The sequence below is a fragment of the Anomaloglossus baeobatrachus genome, chromosome 5, assembly GCF_048569485.1.
Source record: "Anomaloglossus baeobatrachus isolate aAnoBae1 chromosome 5, aAnoBae1.hap1, whole genome shotgun sequence".
Taxonomy (NCBI): Eukaryota; Metazoa; Chordata; class Amphibia; order Anura; family Aromobatidae; genus Anomaloglossus; species Anomaloglossus baeobatrachus.
Genome location: NC_134357.1, coordinates 112,157,652 through 112,172,267, shown reverse-complemented (window position 1 = coordinate 112,172,267; position 14,616 = coordinate 112,157,652). Strand labels below are relative to the sequence as shown.

The window sequence follows — 14,616 nt, the reverse complement described above, 5'->3', positions numbered from 1 at the left end:
CCCATTTTTGGAGTTGTGTGTGAAATGATCAATAATTTGATTTTTATTTCATTGTCTTTTGTGTTTTTTCATTGCAAGCAAAATAAATGAAGATAATAATACCAAAGAATTTGTGATTGCAATCATTTTCAAGAAAAAACTGAGTATTATCTGACAGAATTGCAGGGGTGCCAATACTTTTGGCCAGCACTGTATGATATGATGTAGAACATTCGATAGGTTTTTGCAATTTTCTGGGGGTTTTTTGTGGCAAATAAGCAATCTCCTACAGGTTGTCCCATGTGATGACAATTACAATTTAATAGGGGTGTTCATTCTGTGATAGAGTTGTTATGTGTGCACGTAAGATAATTCTGTCAGTATATGCTGATGCTATGATTAAGAGCGTTGACCATGGATTTCATTTTAAAACACTACTTTTAACCATGGAATAATAAAACTTGAATTTTATCAAGAGGAGAATTTTCAATTTTTTTGCAAGCGCTGGACATCAATTCTTTTGTATTTATCTTCTCCATTGCTACCTGGACTTGCCAATGGACTTGTCCGCACAATTGCTGATCTAATGATTTGGATACCATACCTCTGGAAGTGGTGAGTAAAGTTGAGCGGACCCATTGAAATTCAGTTCAGCAGGTCGAGACGGACTTTAGATAAAATTTGGTTTGGGACCTGGACTTGACTTGAACCCCAATTGAAGTCACTAATTGGGTTTTGGGTCTCTGTCCACATGCAGACAGCCATAAACAGAACACTTCCGGGGGAGTGGGGAGGGGAAGGGCATTTTTGTTTTTTTTTTTCAAAAATTTTTTTTGGGTGTGCACTACATACGATCATGCTGCTGTTACCCCCAGTGCAAGCCGATCAAACACTGGAAGAGGCTCCCATTCGGCTGAGCACTGAGCGTACCCAAGCAAAGCGATGCTGGCACAAGTGGCAATCATACATAAAGCATACGAGCTCCATATCCAAAACCTCTGGATCGCTCATCTCTAGTAAGCTAATATTTTTTTCTTCTCCCATTTGTTTGGTTCCAATGATTTCTCAAGACACGTTCACGGAGCCCATGTGACATTGTTATGCCATGTGAGCCCCGCTACCAATCAGAGCCCGGCGTCTGTCTCCCCGCCTTAGGACATTTGAGCAGGATGTGAGCACTGACTTCCTGCTCAAATGTCTAAAGACCGGGTGAAGGAAGCAAGCACTGATTATTTTGTGGGCTCGCATGTCATAACAATGTCACATGGGCCCCGGGAACCACACCGGAGGGGAGTATTGTCTTACTTATTTTTATGGGGATGAAAAAGAGGAATGTGAAGGGGTTGTCCAAGTAGTGGACAACTCCTTAAATGGGGTAAGTAAATAATTTGTCAACAAAGGATGGGGCATAATGCGATCTAACATGGTCAATGATTTTCAGTCACCCTCATCACCCCAACTGTTGGAGGAATCTTGGGCTGCAACAAGACATAATATAATTATGCAATTCCTGACAAAATTGATGTTTTATGCATGATCACACTAAAGTATCCAGAGATGAGTCTCCTATATATTTAAGTCAGCTAAGCACACCAATTTCGGCCTGGAACGACAAGTAACGTTCTGCTCCCATGCTGCTTGCTCCACTATAAAGAGAAGTGACGAGCCGGTAACAGAGCGCACTGTCAGTGTGCAATGTAAGGAGAGAACCTGAAGAGCAGGGTCTCTCCCAGATCGGCCCTGCCCCCAAGAGTGCTGTCTAATCAGGGGTGATGCTGGTATCTGGTCACCACGTTCTCTCCTTACAATGAACGTTGGCAATGTCCGCCGAAGATCACAGGAAGACGTGGGAGCCACACAAACGCAGGGTCTGGCAAATATGACTCTCCTGGGAAGGGGGGGGGATGTGTGCTTTTTGTGGGAGATTAACTTACCCCCAACCATGTTTCTTCAAGAATAAAACCTACCCTGAAAATAAGCCCTAGCGCTTGATGGGGGGCTATAAAAGACAGTATCTTACTTTTAAAAAAACACGGTAATAGACCCCGGGGCTATTAATTGGCCTTGGATTTTCATGGCAACCATACAATTGGGGTGCAAATGGAATTAAAGAAGGAGTCCTCAAAATGACGATGTTGCTACTGACAGCACAGATTGCGGCCGATGAATCACAGCATCAGCTGACACCTGTTGCGCTTTCACCAGTGAGGGGGTGCTATTCTCTTATTTCTCAGATCAGTAAAAAAAGCATATTGGTGATCATTAACAGGTTAAATTTTGCAAAGCCATACTGATCAAAGAGCCGAGTTCCACAAAAACCTGTACTAAAGAGCACAGGTGCATGGAGCCATATTGTGCAGAATGCTGGGTTGTAGACAGATGGCATACAGATGGCACATGGCACTCAATGCGTACCTGCTGCCTAGCAATATTTGAGGCAGCCATTGCTGTAAAACAATTCTTAAGACTGTGATTTTTCTATACATTAAAAATACAGATTTTTCAATTACTTAATTTCTTAATTTCTTACTAAAATGGAAATACAGGTAGATTATAACATTTAGGAACAAATTAATAACCATTTTTCTATGCAAGGATGGAGACAATGTCAGGCACTGAGAATGTAGGAAAAGCGGCAACAAAAGGAAATGCCGTCAAATTGGAACAACTAATTGGCATAATCTGAGAGTCGGAATCAAACCATCACTCTCACTGTGAAGATCTGAGGTTGCGGGTTGTATTAATCACATAGGCAGGTTAACTATGCAGCAATTTTTATTTCTTCCATACATGTTCTTACGGCAACCATAGTCCTTATGCTCCAGCAGATGACAGATACCACAACCGTAGCGCGTGTGTCCCGCTCCAACGGCAATAACAGCCCTTAGAATAGTTCCTCAGATCCAGATGACAGATAACTTGACTGTAGCACGTGTATTGAGCCCTTTCTTTAGTTCGTGTACACAACATCCAATCACGCTTTTTTTTACCCCCAGTGTGAGCCATTCAGAGACTGTAAGCGTCTTGCACTGGGCTGAGCACTGAGCGTACCCAGGCACAGTGATGATCGATCGAGCGAGTTGCATATGTAAAACACCCGAACTCCGAACTCAATCACTGAATTTTTTTTTTGTAACATTCGTGTTGGTACAAACATCAAACTTTACTGTTATAGTTCTCTAATTTCTAGTCCGGTATTTGAATAACTGTAAAATGTCGCTGGAGTGTATCTCAAGCGGATGTTGTCCGACGCCTCTGCCCATCTTGCCATGACTGAAATGCCAGATGTTTCCTGTATAACCCATCTAGTTCCAAGTAGGCCTTGAGGGATATTGATAGGATATGCCATTACTTACCCATTAATGGAGGTCCTAACGCTTCTGTCCCTTGAAGGCTCTGCGGCTCTACCACAAACTCTCCAGTAACAGTAATTCTCATACTTATAGGGAACTCCAAAACAGTCATTTTCCCATGAATCGAGCTGTAAAGTAGTTACTTTAAACAACTTTTGGCCAAATGCTCCACTATGCATTCAAATTATTGATTGAGGTAACCCATGTCCCTTAGTAACAGGGTGGGCAGGCTCAGACTCTAAGAATCATAATTAGAGATGAGCGAATCCGTGGAACTTCAGTTTGGTGGATTCACCTGACCTTTAGATAAAGCTGTTTGGGCCCCGGACTTGACCTGAACCCCAATAGAAGTCACTAGTTGGGCAGTTCGGATCTCCACTCACGTGCAGCCAGCCATAAAAAGATCACTTCAAGGGGCAGGTGAGCGGGGTTCTTCCATTTTTTTTTGGGTGCACACTACATCCGATCAGGCTGTTGTTACCCACAGCGAGCCGTTCAAACACTGTAAGTAGCTCGCACTGGGTTGAGCACTGAGCGTACCTGAGCACAGCGATGCTCACACGAGAAGGGTTCTTGCGTAAAGCTCCCGAACTCTGGGTTTTTTTTTGTAAAATCTGTGTTTGGTATGAACACCGAACCTTGGGTTTGCTCAACTCTAATCGGAATGTTTTGACATATACTGAAAAGTCAAAGTAATAAAAAATGATAATACGATTACATAAAACAGATCTAACACCAGATTTCACAAAAGAAATGCATACATCATTAAACAGATCTCTTAGGCCCGATTCGCATTACGTCTCTGCAGATAGTTCTGGGGTTCAGTCTAAATCCCCATAAAAAAGGATTCAGACAATCCCCAGATAGCTATGAACACATTTTATGCCATTTTCTGAAAGTAGAAGTCTTTTTAGATGGGCACAGAAGAGTAGTCTGTGACGTTCCGGTACCTATCTGAAAATGACAGACGCTTTAAGAAAGCAGCACAGACAGACATCATGTAAACTCTATGAGTGTGATGTCAACTGAAGTCTCCATCAGAGATTGATCTGAATCGCGATTTTATAGGGCCTTAGATGGCACCCCAGACTTCAGCCTTGACAAACCCATGTCAGAATAGCTGTAATTCTTCATGATTGTTTCTTCTTTTGAGCTGAGATTACATTCTAATATCAGGGGTAAAAACTTGCATAAACGATTATGCAACCATTCTGACAGTGCGTAAGTACGCCAGCAGCATCAAGTCTCAGATCTTTAATACATGCACTTTACATTGTGGAGTCGGGTAATAGAACAGCTTTCAATATTATTAATTTAGGTTGATCTAAATATTCATATTAGAAGACGTAGAGCTCCGACCATCATTTTGGAACTACCTTACTTTTAGTAACGTACCCTCCAAAAAAGAGCCGTGACTGATTATTCCACGCATATATAATGCTGCTGCCTCCGTACAAAGTGTAACATACTTTGGATTTATGTCAGTTATTGCCTAAAATGCTGCCAAACAGGCAACATGGGCACTTTATTAATTCCGGAGTTGTCTCTCGTCTTACTCCCGAATGGCGGATGTAAGTGGCAGGATCTAGAGCTTGTCATAGTAATAATATCACAAAGGCTTTTTATCGCATTTAATCACTCAGATGTACATAGTATTTCATTTTTGCATTGGTCTCCGAGGCTGGGGAGAGTTTCCTCGTTTACCACCATAAAGCAGACTACCTTATTATAAGCCTGTATGACAATTCTCCGCACTGACAAAATTATTAAAATACATCCAGATTGCTTTTGTTATTTGAACACACTCCTCCAGCGCTCCCATTATATCCAGAGAAAGGATTGCTCGCAAGTTATTATGATTAAAGGATTACAATCTCCAGGCTAAATGCAAAGATGTAAAATGCATCTTAAGTAGAAAGACAACTCTTCAGAGATAAATCTTGTCGTTCTAAATTATACGACTTGGCGATTCACAAGACATTGCACATACTTGGTGTACTTTTCTTTTGCTGTGTAATTGGCATCATAATGAGTGCTTTGATGAAGAGCCGTTTGAATGAAACTGTTGGTGACAGCTCCGATGGAGGCCTCCATTCTGCAGCACTCTATGTCACTGTCCTCTCTGCCCTAATATACCAACATGCTGATCTGCCACTTCTGATCTTCGAAAGGAAGCTCCAACCCAGCTTATTCGGAATTCTCGCCATCCCATGGTATATACTCTTTAAACGCCAACATTTTATAAACCGCAGTAAATTTGTTGCCTTCTCTGGAAATCTCTTCTTTGATTTGAAAGTCTTTTTTTAACTTGTTAAGTATTCTCTTTTATTATTTACTTTGCAGTTGAAGTTGTAGGCTACAGGGACTTAGAAATGAGCCTGCTAAGGAGTCCAGTGTTGTTAAAAGAGATTCTCTGCTCATCTGCACTCTCCCATATGGCATCTGCATTCTGCCCATGCTGTGTCTATGCCGCTGCATTTCATTATTTTCACCTTTGTTAGTGCTCACAGACAGGCAGATGAGACAGCACAACACACAACTGGAAGGGAAGGGGAGAGGCTGTGCTGACAACTGGACTGTGGAGATGGTGGTCAAAGGACACGGTAGAGCTAGGTTGAGATGAAAAGGAAAAAAATTTATTATTAAAGCGTTTGTGAAACAGCAGTAGTGAACATCCTAGCAATTTGGCTTTTATGAGTTATGACCTAAGTGGCTATGCTATGAATAAGAACCACTCTGGGTTTAAACATGTAGGATGTGTAGCAAGGTGTGTGTAGGGTGCATAGTAAGGAGTGTGTAAGATGCATAGTAAGGAAAGTGTAAGATGCGTAGTAAGGCATGTGTAGGATGCATAGTAAAGCGTGTGTAAAATGCATAGTAAGGCGTGTGAAGAGGCGTAGTAAGGCATGTGTAGGAGGCGTAGTAAGGAGTGTGTAAAATGCATAGTAAGGAAAGTGTAGGATGCGTAGTAAGGCATGTGTAGGATGCATAGTAAAGCGTGTGAAGAGGCGTAGTAAGGCATGTGTAAGATGCCTAGTAAGGAGTGTGTAAGATGCGTAGTAAGGAAAGTGTAGGATGCGTAGTAAGGCATGTGTAGGATGCATAGTAAAGCGTTTGTAGGATGCATAGTAAGGAGTGTGTAAGATGCCTAGTAAGGAGTGTGTAAGATGCGTAGTAAGGAAAGTGTAGGATGTGTATTAAGGCATGTGTAGAATGCATAGTAAGGCACATGTAGGAGGTGTAGTAAGGCCTGTGGAGGAGGTGCAGTAAGGTGTTTGGAGGATGCATACTAAGGAATGTGGAGGAGGTGCATTAAGGCATGTGGAGGATGGGTAGTAAGGCGGGTGGTGGATGCATAGTAAGGCGTGCAGAGGATGCGTAGTAAGGCGTGTGGAGGAGGCGCATTAAGGCGTGTGGCACATGCATAGTAAGGCTGGTAGAGTATGCGTAGTAAGGCATGTGGATGATGCGTAGTAAGGCGTGTGGAGGATGCATAGTAAAGCGGGTGGAGGATGCATAGTAAGGCGTGTGGAGGATGTATAGTAAGGAGTGTGGAGGATGTATAGTAAGGAGTGTGGAGGATGTATAGTAAGGAGTGTGGAGGATGCATCCACTACTATGGTTCTAAAGCTGTCTGATAAAAAGGATAGCTTTAAATCTCAATTGAACATGTGCTGGGTACTACTGGCAGGGGCAAGTATTCATATACAGTGTGCTGACACAAATTATTCCTCTGTGCCAATTGAGTTGTGTTGTTTGATCGTTTTTAGATACAGCGACCTGAACAATATTTTTTCTGTTTCATGGTTATTAACAAAATATCAAGTTGTCCCTTATCCATAAGATAGGGAATGACTTGCTATTCACCAAAAGCCCAACCGCTGGGACCCTGAATAATTCCAAAAATGGGGCTCGGAAACCTGGAAGGTAAACTCGCAGTCTCGTCTTAAATGGAGCAGATTCTTTCTCCAACATTCCCATCAACAATGAATAAAACCGCTCCATTCAAGGGCGAGGCTCTGCAGACCCAGTTCCAAGGTTGAGGAGTCCAACTCTCAGGATCACAAGGGGTCCCAGAAGTTGGACCCCAGCATTCAGACATCTCTTGTCTCCTCACTGGTTCTTCTCAGATAGACTTGTGTTATATACATCAGTCAATCCCATTCTCATCTGGAATCCAGAGCGAAAAGCTGATTCTTATTACCGTATTTTTCGGACTATAAGGCGCACATAAAAGTCTATGATTTTCTCAGAAATCGAAAGTGCGCCTTATAGTCCAGTGCGCCTTGTATGTGAATACAAGCGAGCATTATGCCTCCTGTTAAGAGACATGCTTACTCACCTAAACCGGTCGCTCCGGTGCTGGTTGATCAGATGGGCCGCGCTGTTCTCTGGGACCGGCGCCTCCTCTTTCGGCCATCTTGCTCCTCTGTCTTCTGAAGCCTGTGTGCATGACGCGTCCATGTCATACACACTCGCCGGCACGGAGGTCCTGTGCAGGCGCACTACAATACCGTACTTTGATCTGCCCTGAGCAGGGCAGATCAATGTGGGCCTACGCAGGACCTCAGTGCCGGTGAGTGTGTATGACGTGGATGCGTCATGCACACAGGCTTCAGAAGACAGAGGAGCAAGATGGCTGAAAGAGGAGGCGCCGGTCCCGGAGAACAGCACCGCCCATCTGGCCAACCAGCACCGGAGCGACCGGTTTAGGTGAGTAAAGTGTTTTTTATGTTCCACAGCGCGGCCTGCGCTCTTATATACAGCATGGTAGAATGCTGTACATAAGAGCAGCGTCAGACTGGCTACCGGAGGAATCTCCTGTAAGGCCAGGCCTGGATTCAGGTACCTGCATTGCACTTCGGAGCTCTCACCTGAGCTCCAGAGTGCAGCCTAGACTGTATCGTGAGCGCCGAGTGATTGATTCCCCGGCGATTGCGGTTCAGTCCATGACAGCTGCAGACATCCCGGGCTGATCTCCGGTGCTCTCACCTGAACTCCGGATTGCACCCCGGCCTTTTCACAGCTGTCATGAACTTAATGCGCTGCGGCTTATAATCCGGTGCGCCTTATATATGAACCTATGTGAGCAAGGATGGTTGACCTTAGGGAGATCAACATCCACCACTGCGGAGACACCATCACGTGTTTCTCAACGCAGTGATTCTAGAGCAATGCCCCCTGGGAAATATTCAAAGCAAGAAGGCCTGCAGAGACACCATCACATATTTCTCAACGCTGGCAGGAAACTAGCCAGGTCTTTCACCGGGAAGGAACAACCACGGGAAGGGCAGTCTCCAGTCAAGGAGACCACCTATGCCAAACATGGTATCCATCAACAGACAGCCGTTTCAGGGTATTTGCCCCTCATCAGTGTGGAGTAGGAATCTGGCTAGTGGGACATTGCCTAGTAAAAGACTATGTGAGCAAGGATGGTTGACCTTAGGGAGATCAACATTCACCACTGCGGAGACACCATCACGTGTTTCTCAACGCAGTGATTCTAGAGCAATGCCCCCTGGAAATATTCAAAGCAAGAAGGCCTGCAGAGACACCATCACATGTTTCTCAACGCTGGCAGGAAACTAGCCAGGTCTTTCACCGGGAAGGAACAGCCACGGGAAGGGCAGTCTCCAGTCAAGGAGACCACCTATGCCAAACATGGTATCCCTCCACAGACAGCCATTTCGGGGTATTTGCCCCTCATCAGTGTGGAGTAGGAATCTGGCTAGTGGGACATTGCCTAGTAAAAGACTATGTGAGCAAGGATGGTTGACCTTAGGGAGATCAACATCCACCACTGCGGAGACACCATCACGTGTTTCTCAACGCAGTGATTCTAGAGCAATGCCCCCTGGGAAATATTCAAAGCAAGAAGGCCTGCGGAGACACCATCACATGTTTCTCAACGCTGGCAGGAAAATAGCCAGGTCTTTCACCGGGAAGGAACAACCACGGGAAGGGCAGTCTCCAGTCAAGGAGACCACCTATGCCAAACATGGTATCCATCCACAGACAGCCGTTTTGGGGTATTTGCCCCTCATCAGTGTGGAGTAGGAATCTGGCTAGTGGGACATTGCCTAGTAAAAGACTATGTGAGCAAGGATGGTTGACCTTAGGGAGATCAACATCCACCACTGCGGAGACACCATCACGTGTTTCTCAACGCAGTGATTCTAGAGCAATGCCCCCTGGAAATATTCAAAGCAAGAAGGCCTGCGGAGACACCATCACATGTTTCTCAACGCTGGCAGGAAACTAGCCAGGTCTTTCACCGGGAAGGAACAACCACGGGAAGGGCAGTCTCCAGTCAAGGAGACCACCTATGCCAAACATGGTATCCATCCACAGACAGCCGTTTCGGGGTATTTGCCCCTCATCAGTGTGGAGTAGGAATCTGGCTAGTGGGACATTGTCTAGTAAAAGACTATGTGAGCAAGGATGGTTGACCTTAGGGAGATCAACATCCACCACTGCGGAGACAACATCACATGTTTCTCAACGCTGGCAGGAAACTAGCCAGGTCTTTTTCCTACTCCACACTGATGAGGGGCAAATACCCCGAAACGGCTGTCTGTGGATGGATACCATGTTTGGCATAGGTGGTCTCCTTGACTGGAGACTGCCCTTCCCGTGGTTGTTCCTTCCCGGTGAAAGACCTGGCTAGTTTCCTGCCAGCGTTGAGAAACATGTGATGGTGTCTCCGCAGGCCTTCTTGCTTTGAATATATCCCAGGGGGCATTGCTCTAGAATCACTGCGTTGAGAAACACGTGATGGTGTCTCTGCAGTGGTGGATGTTGATCTCCCTAAGGTCAACCATCCTTGCTCACATAGTCTTTTACTAGGCAATGTCCCACTAGCCAGATTCCTACTCCACACTGATGAGGGGCAAATACCCCGAAACGGCTGTCTGTGGACGGATACCATGTTTGGCATAGGTGGTCTCCTTGACTGGAGACTGCCCTTCCCGTGGTTGTTCCTTCCCGGTGAAAGACCTGGCTAGTTTCCTGCCAGCGTTGAGAAACATGTGATGGTGTCTCCGCAGGCCTTCTTGCTTTGAATATTTCCCAGGGGGCATTGCTCTAGAATCACTGCGTTGAGAAACACGTGATGGTGTCTCCACAGTGGTGGATGTTGATCTCCCTAAGGTCAACCATCCTTGCTCACATAGTCTTTTACTAGGCAATGTCCCACTAGCCAGATTCCTACTCCACACTGATGAGGGGCAAATACCCCGAAACGGCTGTCTGTGGATGGATACCATGTTTGGCATAGGTGATCTCCTTGACTGGAGACTGCCCTTCCCGTGGTTGTTCCTTCCCGGTGAAAGACCTGGCTAGTTTCCTGCCAGCGTTGAGAAACATGTGATGGTGTCTCCGCAGGCCTTCTTGCTTTATATATGAACCTAGGCGCCTTAGCAGGCTCTCATTGCTAATGCTCCTTATAATCCAGTGCGCCTTATAGTCCGAAAATACGGTACACGAAGAGCAGAACCAAATTTTAGGTTGTTTGTTTATTTTTTAACATTGAAATAAAAACATGTGGCAATTATACTGAAAAATATACTCCATAGTGCCTTCAAAAACCATCCTCCTGTTACAAGTAACTATGGGGACAGCGAGAAACCAGAACCCCTAAGCTGACCCCCAGACTAAGGGGCCATGTGCTATCCCTATTCTCAGAGATACCCCTAATGGTGGGAATGTCTGAGTCTCCTCCCTTGCTCTGCTCCTGACCAGCCATGGACAGGAGTTTGATTTAACCAATAGAAATAGACAAACAGGGGAAATCAAAACTCTGTCACACATGTACGCTCACACAGAGGTTTAAGACAATGAAGGCGGCGTTACACGGTACGATATATCTAACGATATGTCGTCGGGGTCACGGAATTCGTGACGCACATCCGGCATCATTAGAGATGTCGTACCGTGTGAGAGCTCCGAACGACGGTGAACGAGCAAAAATACTCAGCTTATCGTTGCTCGTTGCACGCCGTTCATTTTCATAATGTCGGTCACATTCTTGGATGCAGGTAGTTCGTCGTTCCTGAGGCAGCACACATGGCTCCGTGTGACAACCCGGGAACGACGAACACAGCTTACCTGCGTCCCGCCGGCAATGCGGAAGGAAGGAGGTGGGTGGGATGTTATTTCCCGCTCATCTCCTCCCCTCCGCTTCGATTGGGCGGCTGCTGTGTGACGTCGCTGTGACGCCGAACGTCCCTCCCCCTTCAGGAAGAGGTTGTTCGCCGCCCACATCAAGATCGTTTGGCAGGTAAGTACGTGTGACAGGGGGTAAACGACTTTGTGCGCCACGGGCAATGAATTGCCCGTGACGCACAAACGACGGGGGCGGGTGCAATCGGTTATGCGATCGCACGATATATCGTCTCGGGGCCTTAAGAGATCATGAGGAAAACAAAATCAGGGTGGAAACCATAAGACAATGGGTAACTCCACAACAACACCAAGCACAAAGCAACTCTTTCTCTAGCAAACCTGGGACACTACAGCACACAGTCCAACACAGCAGAAACTATAGTCAACGTGAGTGGAAGATCTCCTCAAACCTAAGTATGAGAAGAGCAGATGTGATAGGTTTCCTTACAACATGTGATCCCAGAAGCCGAACAAGCAGATCAGCAGAGGTTAACTTTTGGTAGCCTGACTATGTCTGAGCACACAGCTGGTCGATGCCCGAGTCTGCCTGTGTAGCTCAAAAACACCAGAGAAGCCAAATCGGGCAGTGTCAGGATCTGCAATAAGAACACCATCTGAAGCTGCCTTGATAGTTGCAAGTTTTGTGTAAAACTCTGTGTGACACCTTCCAAAAAAAAAAAAATAATAATAATAGAGGATTTGACTATTTGCTATTCTAACCTGCTCTTGACTTTTTAAAAAGTAACATAAAAGGCAGATGTGAAAAATCAAAGGTTTTATCAGACGCAATGGGATACTGTGATAAATTTTGCTCCACTAATGGCACTGCAGTCACAAGCAAAACTTCTTCCCGTAATACAAGCAAAAGAATGAGTAAAGGCCACTTTACACACAGCGACATAGCTAACGAGATGTCGTTGGGGTCACGGAATTTGTGACGCACACACTGCCTCGTTAGCGACGTCGTTGTGTGTGACACGTAGGAGCGACCGCTAACAATCAAAAATACTCACCATATCGTTGATCGTTGTCCGGACGCTCTAATCCAGATTATCGTTGCTGTTGCAGGACGCAGGTTGTTCTTCGTTCCTGCGGCAGCACACATCGCTATACCTGTGACACCGCAAGAACGAGGAACATCACCTTACCTGCAGCTGCCGGCAATGAGGAACGAAGTAGGTGGGCGGGATGTTACGCCCACTCATCTCCGCCCCTTCGCTTCTATTGGGCGGCCGCTTAGTGACGCCACTGTGACGCCGCACGAACCGCCCCCTTTGAAATGAGGCGGTTTGCAAGCCACAGCGACGTCGCTAGGCAGGTAAGTATGTGTGATGGGTGTAAGCAATGTTGTGCGCCACGGGCAGCGATTTGCCCGTGACGCACAACTGAAGGGGGCGGGTACGTTCACCAGCGACATCGCTAGCGATGTCGCTGTGAGTAAAGTGGCCTCAAGGAGTAAGGACCTAAGAAACATAATATACAGCGTCTACAATTTCTGATGAAAGTATTATGTCAGGCTCCAATGTAAGCCAATACAAGCAAATTGCATTCCAATGGGGGGGCTCTGATAGATGGTCCCTCACGCTCCTTCATAAGTGGTCCCTTTCCGGATGGGAGAAGACCGGGATGACAAGCAGGCAGTGGCACAGAAATGCTAAACACTGTATAACAGTAGGTTACATAAATCCACCCATTACCGCGCTTTGGTACACATTATATATAAACTCGCCAAGTCTTATAAAATGAATTATAATCAGTAATCTAAAAGTGCTAAAAATCTGTGACCTCAATCTATAGGACGTCCTGTAATAGCTTTCCAATTTAGAAGAAGTCGTCGGGGCAGAGCAGAAGCACCGCATTAAACCCTTCTGTCAATTACTTCTTCATATAGATTTGCATCTCCGAGATTGTGCCTTCATATAAAAGTGTATTCTCTTAAACGGCCATTTAATTTGTTCTTCTTCTGCTTCGACCGGATGCTTAGTATCCCAGTCACATCGCACCCCCCTGTGCATCCTGATATAGTTATACAACCTAGCCGGTCATTGTGTCCTCATGAATAGGATTGCTGAGAGTTTGTTACTCTGTTATAGACTGCATTATATCTTCCCTGAGTTGTAATCATTTAAGGTTTATGTTCCTTTTCTTAACATGTTCTCATAGCGAACCGCAGCTCCGAAGGCGCAGGTATCGCTTAACGAATACAACATAATTCACCGCTTTAATCTAGCTTAGGATATAAAAGACAAGGAAGGGAGTATCTAGCGCTCTCATTACATATTGTCAACAACTTGCGATAAGAGCCATTAATAAAATGCCCTACTTAATGCAGGCGGGGAAGAAAAAACAAGTACAAAGATAATAGCTTCCATGGGATTAGATACATGCCTTTCATTTTATTGACCCTTAAATACCATACTTGCCCTCCAGGCGCGCATCTTCCGTGTCAGCCACATCTTCCGCTGTGCTTAAGGGGTTAAAAATTCAATTAACCTGCCCCTATTACGCTGAATTATCCGGTATTGTCATAGTAATAATTAACCGCGATGGAGGCAAGATGTAAAATAGCCTCGATACATCACCGGCTCGGCATCTATAACTCATGCCGAAGCCATCCAATACCAATAGCAGATTTTACGAGGCACAAATGAGAAATATCGGCATCTGCTTTTTTTTTCAGAATTTTCTCAAATTAAGAAATTACTTTTTTTTTTGGCTTCAAATTAAACAAGAAAAAGAAACAATTACATTGATAGCGTGTGCCGGTAAATGGCTTTAGCGAAGTAAGATGATCTGCATCACTGGAGACGTATGCCTCGGCCTCCTGTAATAGTAAATCACTTCATTTTTCTTTGCCAGAACAATTAAACGCTTTTAGAGGGGAAAAAAAAAAATATAATTTGTGAACAAAGTCAGGAGGCAGAAAATTCACAAAAATTGCCGAGCTAGGGAAGCGGGCACAGACGCGGTGCGGGCGCACACTGATCCTTTTGTTTGACATGAAGCTTTTATGCCCATTAGACATGCCGGCTAAGAAGTTAACCTAGTGTAAATCCTGCAAGATGAGACAAAAAGTTATTGAAATTCATTAAACAGAACCAAGGCTTCATCTGCAAACACG

At 45.2% G+C, this 14,616-nt stretch overlaps 1 protein-coding gene across 2 annotated transcripts in view; it reads right to left on the bottom strand.

Annotated features, from left to right (window-relative positions):
- The window catches only part of LOC142310931 (solute carrier family 22 member 15-like), a 300,294-nt gene that overhangs the window by 202,559 nt on the left and 83,119 nt on the right, over window positions 1–14,616 (bottom strand). The window lies entirely within an intron of this gene.